Consider the following 10393-nt stretch of genomic DNA (forward strand, 5'->3'; position numbering starts at 1 on the left):
TGAATTTTGACAAAACCTTAACACATTATAGAGTTCAATTAGAATTTCAGTGGCCATTAAACAATCAAAACTTAATTCAACTACTCATGAGTTCATGACTTGTTATTTACGACCCCATGAAAAGTTTAATTACCCAATGAATTTTAACACTTGAACTTTTTGGTAAAGGCTATACATATAATTGTTGTATGTGATCACTACATACAACTTTAATTTGTTATGTTTTTATTGACTAGAATAATGGGCCCGAGTTCTAAGAAATTCAATTTATATTTGACCCTTAATTTTCTCCCTTCTCTTGATGATGTGTCAAATTTCTAACGGGGCGTTTGGTGGGAGGAATGGGATTAAGTGGGATAAAAAGGTAGGATAAGAAGGTGGAATTAATAGATGAGATCAGGATAAAATAATGTATTCCATTGTTTGGATTGGGTTGGGATTAAATTGAAATATCTAATAAAAATACACAATTACCTTTACTATTCTTTCTTCACTCTTTTTTTTTTCATTAAGGGTAGAAATGTCTTTTACTCCTTAAAATATAATCCCCACCCCTTATACCACCCCCCCTTGGTTATTAATTTGGAGGGATAACTCCCTTTCTTATCCCCATCTTAACCCCTCATAATCCCCATCCATCTAAACAAACAAAAGACTTTTTAAATCCCTCATCTTTTATCCTATTTTTCCTCTTTTATCCCTCTATACAAACACCCCCTAATGGTATTGTATGTTGGGACAACATACAACGGTTGTATGTGTATCAGATTAAGATTTCAATACAATATAAACTTGTTAACTTTCAATGTATCCTAATTTTTATGGAAAATTTATTAAAAATAAGCAAACCTTTGCTCGATCTTTCAAAAATAAGCAAAGCTATTGATTAACTCAAAATAAGTTGACTTTTAGGGGGTGTTTTCTTTTAATAGGTAAGATGACCTACAACCTTCTCAATAGGTCACTTTTAATTTTAATTTTCATTAAAAACTTACTATTTTAATTAATGAAAAAAAAAAACCTGCCACCCCCACCCCTACTAGAGTACTACTTCCACCGGCCGCCACCCTCCGCTCACCCCCGGCCAGAGTATCAACACACCACAGCAGGACTGCCCCTGTTTCCTCCCACTCCCCCACCGACAACCCCTTCCCACCACCACCTATCTCTCCTTCTCCTTATTCTTCTTCTTCCCCCAACGCAACCTGACTACATTCTCACTCCACAGCACACAAAGCAGCACTGAAATTGCCACCAATGCCCAGACAACGCTGCAGCAACGAACACCGTCAACAACCAAAACCACCCGCAGCGCCTAACTATCCTCCATCAGCCTACAAATCACACTTTTCCACCGTACTAACACCAAGCCACCACCGTCAATTGCATAATCAACACAACAATTACTCTTATCACAAACATTAAGCAGACATAATCATCCATTAAATTAGAAAGGGAGAAGGGAAGCGGTTGCTCAAAGGGGGGAGGGAGGATTCGTTAGTGGTGGGGGAAGGAGAGGGAGTGATGTTTGGTGGTTGGGTAAGGAGAGGAAAAGGGGAAGGAGAAGGAGATATGGGTGGTGGTGGGAAGGAGGTGCCGGTGGGAGGAGGAGACGCCGGTGGCCGGTGGGGGAGTGGACGTTGGCAGGGGTAGTTGTCTGCCGTAGGGGTAAGGTGTTTTTTTTTTTTTTTTTAAATTGAAAAATAATATTAATAAAAATAATTAACATTAATAATTAATTTAAATTTTAAAACGAACCAATCATATTGTAACATGTGGCAAAATCAACTAAATAACCGGTTAATTTTAAAGTCAACAGGTCATTACTCATTTTCGGAGGATACCCTATAAAAGTCGAGTTATTTTGAGTTAATAAAAAAGTTTGCTTATTTTTTAAAGATCGAACAAAGATTTGCTTATTTTTGACAAATTTTCCAATTTTTATTGAAACTAACTTTAACACGAAATGATTCAATTAATATAAAGTTAATGGATTAGATGATAAATGTCAGATGATGTTATCTTTTTTTTTTTTTTTTTGACTTTAAATACCCCTACTTGAACTTAAAATGACATGTAAAACAAGATAAGCTAATCATAATACAAAACAAACTTGACTTCATACTTGATTTGAACCATTTAATTTGCTCATTTAAAAATGAACCGCGCGTGCGAACTATATCCGACCCAACTAACAATGATTAATAAAAATCAAATAACTTGAACCAAAATCAAACTGATTAAAATCAAAGTATACTTAAATCCAAATGGATTAATTGTGTAGACCTAACTTAACTCGAAAACAAACTGATTGAAATCGAAATAAACTTAATTCTGAATAAATTAATTGTTTTAAGATAATTCGAGTTGTACATGACCCGACTTAAAGTGACAGCTCTAGGTTAAACATCATGAACTTATCTCTTCCATACATTGCCTGCCGAGGAGTGGCATGTGAACAAAAAAGCTCAAAAGAGGCAAGTAGCAGTTCATGTCAAGATTTAGATAGAGTCCTAAAAAATAACCCTAAAAAGTAAACTCTTCTAGATATTCATCACTGAATTCTGAAGTGGAAAATTTTCCTTTTAAGTATAGTACTAAAGTTTAATTGATAGTCTCTGTGAAATAGGAATCTTTATGGATGTTCTGCCACACTCAATTAATGCTTTATTCTTATACTTACCATTTTTATGCTTAAAAACAAACACCTAAAAACCTATGTGTAATCCCCCATTTTCCTTCTTATATTATGAAAAGACACAAATTAAAATCCTTTCACGTAAGCTAGTTAATTGTTATTGGTTGTAATTTTGCTTTAAAGTGTAAATGTTCTTTATATGTCCATTTTTATTTTTTGTAACATAAATATTTTTTTTATTTTTTTTTATTATTTTTTTTTTTAAAAAAAAAGAAAAAGTTATGTAACATAAAGTTATAGGAAGAATGTTTTTTTCTCAACCTAGTTTGAAACAAAAGCTCCTCTTTACCTACCAAATACTATTTTCGTGATACATGCCAAAACACTTTCCAGCTATTTTTACATCATTGATGTCTTAGCTTGCACATTGTAAAGAATTATTGAGTTAACGTGTTATAGAAAGCTGGACAAAAGTTGCCAAATGAATAGCTAAAAAAAGACCAAGTATGTTAATTGCTTAACGACTAATTAACTTGATAAAAATGTCATGTATGTAAAGTGTGGTATACATAGGTTGAATTAGGATTGGTGATAATTTAAATAATTGGGGCGTTCAATTGTTTTATTGAGTGTTGTTTGGTTAACAAATTAGTCATTTAGCCTCTAGTTTACAGCTTCTATATGTTGTAACTTAGGGCATGTTCACATTTACTTAATATCAGTTCAATTCAGTTCAGTTTAGTTTAGCTCTAATCAGTTCAGTTCAGCTCCAATCAGTTTAGTTTAGTTCAGTCCAGTTCAGCTCCAATCAATTCAGTTCAGTTCAATTTAGCTCATTTCAGTAAATGTGAACAGACTCTTAGTTGTTGCATATATCAATAATGGTCGAGTAAACTGAGATTTTTGCTACTTCGTACTTTCTTATATAATTGGGGTGAAATTGGTCATTTTCTACCTTATGTTGCAATAACTAATAAAACGAAAGAAAAAGAAGTACGGGCTACTATAAGCTTCAATGATAAGAACCTTTCATAACTCTTGAATGAGGTTGATTTATATTCATATAATAGGACAATTTTAATTTTATTGTGCGCATTTGTTCATGACTATGATGCTTATATATATATAATTTGTTAGGGGCTATGGTGTAAAAATGTTCTTTAACAATGTGAAAACCAAAGGCCAAAAGCTAACAAGATGATTATTTTATTTTTATTTTTTCATTTTGGCTATTAAACCAACCAAAATTATTTCAGCGGTTTGACCATATCAGGCCTTGTTTGGTTGCACCAAATTTATGTAGGCACTTAAAATTCCTACGAAATGTACTATTGGGGTGTTGTTTGGTTAACCAAAAAAGTGCAAAATGGAGGAAATAGAAATTCCTAGGAATTTCAATTTCCCACCTAATGTGGGAATTCATTTACCCACGTCTCCATAGGTGACTCAAATTTCCTAGGAATTGTAATTTCCTTAATACCAATCAAACAAACTAAGGCAATTTCCTAGGAATTTGAAGAGGGAAATAATTTCCCATGATTTGCAAATTACCATGGAAAGTTAATTCTCATTACAACCAAAAAGTTATGAAGTACTCCGAATAAATCAAACATATATAAATTTGTCCATATGATATGATCATGACAATCCTTAATTGAATATGGAGAATATTGAACTAGTTGATCATAGGATGAAATTTTTGGAGATGACATAGGAGATCACTAATTTACTTTTGGCATCACTAATATTATCTCTCATATAAAATTTACTTAACAAAACTTAATAAGGTGAACGTATTTATGTGAAATAAACAAAAGAAAATGGAGAGAGTACATAACAATAATTGCTTATTTCATATACAATATATATATATATATATATATATATATATATATATATATATATATATATATATATATATATATATATATATATATATATATATATATATATATAGTACTACTTTAGAATCTTATTTTTTACAATTAAATTTTTTGATTTATTTTTGAAGGATTTTTTTTTTTTTTTTAATTTTTATATATCTCACAACATATATTTTTGTTACAAATAATAAGAAACAGTACTAGTTGTATATATATTGGCTATTGGCCTGGCATTTGGCAATTCGTTAGTAAAAATAAATGTTGTCGGTTGTTTTGAAAAATTCATGAAAATGTAGATTTATTTACAACTTTGGTTTGTAAAAGATGGAACAGCCAATAGATGCAAACAGAAGTTGACTGGCGTGGCCTCTCGAAATACGTTAAAACTATGTACTTACATAATTATAGTTGCTAAGATCAGCACATAATGTTTATTATTATTATTGTTGACTTTTTCTGTCACTTTATATTAATACTCCTACCATATTATTGTACTACTTTTCAACTCGAGTATTAAAATCAGCTACTTACAACTCTTCTCAATTTAAGACACTTGAAGTAAATGATAAAAACACAAGTATTAAGCAAAATAAAGGGTGTATAAGTTAGTTATTGTGTCAAATCAAGTTTACTAACCATGTACTAATAATAGTAATAAGTAGGTATGATTAAACTTTAAAAGTCGTATTAATAGTGTAATATGAACTGATTAACTATAATTATTATTTGTAAATGAAGGGAGTATTTCTTTTCTTTTCGGAAATGTTTCAGTTGCATAACTTGGGATTGTGCATCGAATTGGAATTGAACTGTAGTTAGCATAATATTTATCCTAGTTACTTTTTTCATCTTGTGAATTTAATAAGGGCCTTTAGAGGAAAAGGAGAGATCAAGCTAGCATATTAATGGTTCGGTCCAAGTACACAATTTTAGTGTAGATGATAATAAATTTCTGTGTTTGCTCTGCATTTTGTAAGTAAGGTCATTCAATGATGTTGGTACATCAACTATTCAGCTTATTAGGTTATGAGCTGTTTTTGTTCTTCTTGTTATAACATAGTAGATGGATTAAAAATAGGAAGACATGCAATAATTTATTTATTTATTTTTTTAATGCATTATGTAATTTTTATGTCACAGTAAAAATTTTAAAATTTCAATTGGCCTACATTGATTAATGTTTAATGTCATGTGTTCAAGTGTCAAACTTGAAAGATTTACGAGAATTTGCTTGAAATTTTAAATTTTAAAATCAAAAGTGAATTAGTCAAATATAGTCACATGTAGGAAAATGCAATATCATTATGTGTTTTGAGCAAAATTCCTAGCACAACTACTTCTGAAAACATATTGTAAAAATGTGACATTGAAATGATAACAATGATTGCATTATATTTAAGGTATTTTGTAAAATAATGTTTAACAAAGTAATCTAAATTATGAAGCGTTGGAACAATGTGATTATGACTAACAACTAATTCTCCACAAACAATGTATTTATGTGCAAGAAGAGGGATGGTGGGGATCAAAATATGCTCAATCATTAGTACATTTTATTTATTTATCTATTTATTTAAGGAAATTTTGACATTTGCTACCACTAAAAACACCATATTTCACATTTGCTATCTGTTTAATTTTTTTTTTTTTTACTTTATTACCACCTAAAACAGAGTTTGTAAAAAATCACTACCACATGCCTTATTATGTTATTATTCCCGTTTGTGGGGTCCACTCCACCGTTCGGCCACCCCTCCAGCCACTGCCACCTTCGAGCCATCGGAATCGGCCCCTCTCCCCGTTTCCCCACCGGAATCGGCCTTTTCATCGTTCCTTCCATTGGAATCGACTCCCCTCCCCTTCCCCTACCCAACTTGTCTCTTTCTCTCTCCTCTAAATCTCTATTTATCTCAACCTCCATTTGATTTCGACTCAGGCAAGCAAAACTAGCAGCAATGTCGTCGCCGTCGTCGTGGCTACGGTGGTTTTGCGGCAAGAAGGGAAGCAACACGTGGTTGTTTTCTTGGGTTTCATGGATGTAATTTTCGTGGGTTTATGGGTGGTGGTGGTTTGGATTTGGTGGTTTCGGTGGGTGATGGTGGTGGTCTGGGTTCGTGGGTTTCAGTGGGTTTGTGGGTGGTGGTGTTCTGGGTATAGGGCTTTCGGTGGTGGTGGTTTGGGTTTGGGAGTTACGGTGGTGTCGGTGGTGGTGGTATGGAGCGTCGCCGGGTTTGGGGGTTATGGTGGTGGTGGTCTTGGGGGTTTGCCGGCGTCAGGGGAATGGCAAGTTGAGGAGGGAAGGTGGCTGTTTGGTGGTTTCGGTAGCTGAGGATTTTTGTTTTTTAAGTTTTTTTATTAATAAATTAAATTATTATTTAATGAAATATTGGACCCCACTTAATGGAACCTTAACGGATTCTATTAAGTGGTAGTAATTTTTAACAAACTCTGTTTTAGGTGGTAGTAAAGTAAAAAAATAAAATAAAATAAAATAAAATAATAATAAAAAAAAAACAGGTAGCAAATATGAAACATGGTGTTTTTAGTGGTAGCAAATGTCAAAATTTCCTCTATTTAATTCAAGCTTTGAGTTAAAAGATCATTTAGATAGAAATTTTCCCCTTCAAGCTTCAACTATGATGTAAAAGAGTAATTTATATAAATTTTCTCCAACATTTGAGTTTGAGATAAAAAGATATGTATTCATATAAGCCCTAAACAATTGATAAGTATTAGCTATACAATAAGCAAAGATGTAAGGTCTTCTTTGCTCTGCCTACGATATTTCTTAATATGGATATCATATTTAGATTTCTCAATCTTTGAATGTAATTGTATCTATATCTTCACTTTAGTTCCACGTAATAATTTTAGTTAGTTTTCCCTTTAAACTTTGGAGTTTTCTAAGAGCCCAGAATCTTAAAATAAAGGGAATACATTTTTTAAATGTTCAACAAAGATTTTCCACCATCTTCAATATAGTGAAATAATTCTTTGCTATTCCCTTTATTTATTTTTTTCTCTGAAGTTTATGGTACAATAATGAATTATGAATGTCTACATGTTTGCAACTAGGTACAAATATGAGTCATGAGGGTCTAACTTCATTTCCTTCTCTCTCTCTTCTTTTTTGCTTAAACCAACAACAAAGTTGTTGGGCCTATCTCCACTTTTATCTGTCAAGGTCCCCCATTGTGAATCTATTTCTAGATTTTCATGATCTTATTTTTCACATTGTCTGTTTCCATAACTACCACATATGATATCATAGGTTAAAAATATCAACCAATTAAATGTCTCATTTTTACATTGGTATTATATAAAAGCTTTTTCGGTCTAGAAATTGCAATTAGAGAATGATAGAATCTAGGGGGGAAGGATATATAACGCGCCCAACTAACATTAATTCAGTTTGATTGATATCTAGGTCATTTTGTTTATTTGCATTTTGGATATTAGATTTTAAGAATTGATTGATTTTGCAAAAACTTGTTCAATTATATTAACATGTTAATTATATTGATAGAAGAAATGGGATTGTTGCTTGTTCCATCACTTTGTATGTAAATAGAAGTACAAAACTTAATACGAGGCAATATTCCACGAGAAAATATCATATTTGAAACGAAATTAATAAGCGATGATCATAAATGCATGAAGAATGAAATATTAACCATTTGGGTTTTGGAAAGGAAAATGAGGTAATAGAGTTTGATTTGAGGAGCTAAATTATGGTACTTCCTAATTGCTAATCTGATTTCGTTTTTAGAATTGTGATGCCTTAAGTATTGACTAAAGTCCCACCTACTCAAGCAAGAGGTTATGTGTTTAAACAAAATTATACAATATAGTATTTATATCACAATGTCTTCTTGTTTTGTTTGATACACATAAACTTGTGAAAAAGTAAATAGTCAAAATTATGAATAACGTGGGAATTCATGCATCTTACATAAATGTTTAATTGTTGTACATAGAAGAGACTGATTGAAGATCAAATGAACGTATACGAGACAGATAGAGAGACAGAGAGAAGAGAGAGAGAGTGTTTATGTATTATGAATGTATAGAGATTCACTTAAATCCTTAATTAGTGCCTAATATAACCTATTTTTCCTAACTTTTACATTAAGAAAGTCTTATGTTTGAAGGAGTGACACTCGATTAAGCATGTTGCAAGATGGTGCCCTATGCAAAATGAAGACCTAACTTGGATACGATGATCTATCCATATTTGGCTGAAACTCGAGTGAACTTTTGATTTTTCTAATTAATAGTGAGCAATTTAATTAAGATATTAATTAACCTCTCTTCAACTGTTTTTCTTTTAAACAAATGATCTTAAATGATGCCAAAAGCTTAAGAATAATCGATAGTAACAAAAAACCAATCATCTTTTGAACTCTCGGATAAATAAGGTGATCGGTTTTAGCCATTCCAACACGTACGACAAGCTAAAAAGACTTTGGTCTTGTTTGGCAATTGGCTGCTGGCTGTTGGCTGGTTTGACTGGCTATTTGTATTGGCTTTTTTGTTGGCTGTTTGACTTTTTATTAGTCTAAAACATGTTTGGTAAAATTGGTTGTTGGATGTTAATAGTAACTTAGGTAGCCAAAAGCTAAAAGCTACTCCAAGTAGCTTTTTCATTTTGGCTTAAAAGCCAGCTTTTCAGATGGCTGAAAAAGTCATTTACCAAACACAAATTTTAGATGTTTAAAGAAATGAAAAAGCCAAAAGCCAATAAAAAGTCATTTACCAAACAAGCCCTTTGATGACTTCTCTAGCCATTACGAGACCGAATTCATACTTCCTACGACCCTAAAATCTAAATTATTTCACAGTCTATGTCTTTTAAAGCTCAATTTATTGTTGAAAAAACATAATTTCTCATTTAGATTGGGATGTATCATCCACTAACAACTTTTTTTTATTCAATTTTAATTAACAATATCTTCTAATCCCACTATACATTCTTAAATGTTCTCCAAAGAAGACAAACTTTTGTCCAATTTACCTTATTTTCATTTATTTCAGGAATTTAATTAGATAACTAGATAAGTATTAATTATATAAGTTTAGAAAAAAAGAAAATCTTTAATAAGGGTTGATAAGACTATACTACGGAGTACTAAATTAATTTTTAATATGTTCAGATAAGTTCTAATAAATTAGAAAAAGTTCAAATGAGTTTAAATAAACTCAATTAAAATCAAATTAAAGCCGTCCAAATAATTGAAAATGAGGTGAACTCATTGCGCCTTATACTATTCTCACCATTTTCATATATTTTTCAATCTTCATTAACTATATTCTCATAGTATTCCTCCCCATAAAACCATGCCTGGAGGAAAAAAAGACTTTTTGGGATATCTCGAGAGTATTAAATGTTGTCATTAATTACTTGTTCTCTTCACTATAAAAATATGAGTATATATGTTTGAATCAAAAATAAAAGTTTTTATAAGTATAAAATAATTTTAAGTCTTGATACGTAAATTATCGTGTTTTTCTCTCTCAATCCCTAACATTCCTTTTTTATTTTGGTAGGAAATTCTATTGGTTTCTACTGGAGGAAAGCCACAATTTTGTTTAGTTTTGTTTTGTTTGTAGGTTTTCTTAATAATTATTTCTACTTTAAAGAGGAATTTTTTCACCGTAATAAATAAGACATTATCAGTTTATCCTATCCGTAAGAGAGACATATTTTCCTTTTCACTTTATAGGGTCATAAATCTAATGGATTATTGAATTATTAGTTCATCGATAAGGATTCAAATAGGATCACATCTGATGTGTTATCATTTCAAAGTAAAATTGTGTATTCAATTCTACCGATTAAAATTAGGGTGATATCTAAGATGTGAGACCTGAG

Source organism: Chenopodium album, chromosome 15, assembly GCF_948465745.1.
Source record: "Chenopodium album chromosome 15, dcCheAlbu1.1, whole genome shotgun sequence".
Lineage (NCBI taxonomy): Eukaryota > Viridiplantae > Streptophyta > Magnoliopsida > Caryophyllales > Amaranthaceae > Chenopodium > Chenopodium album.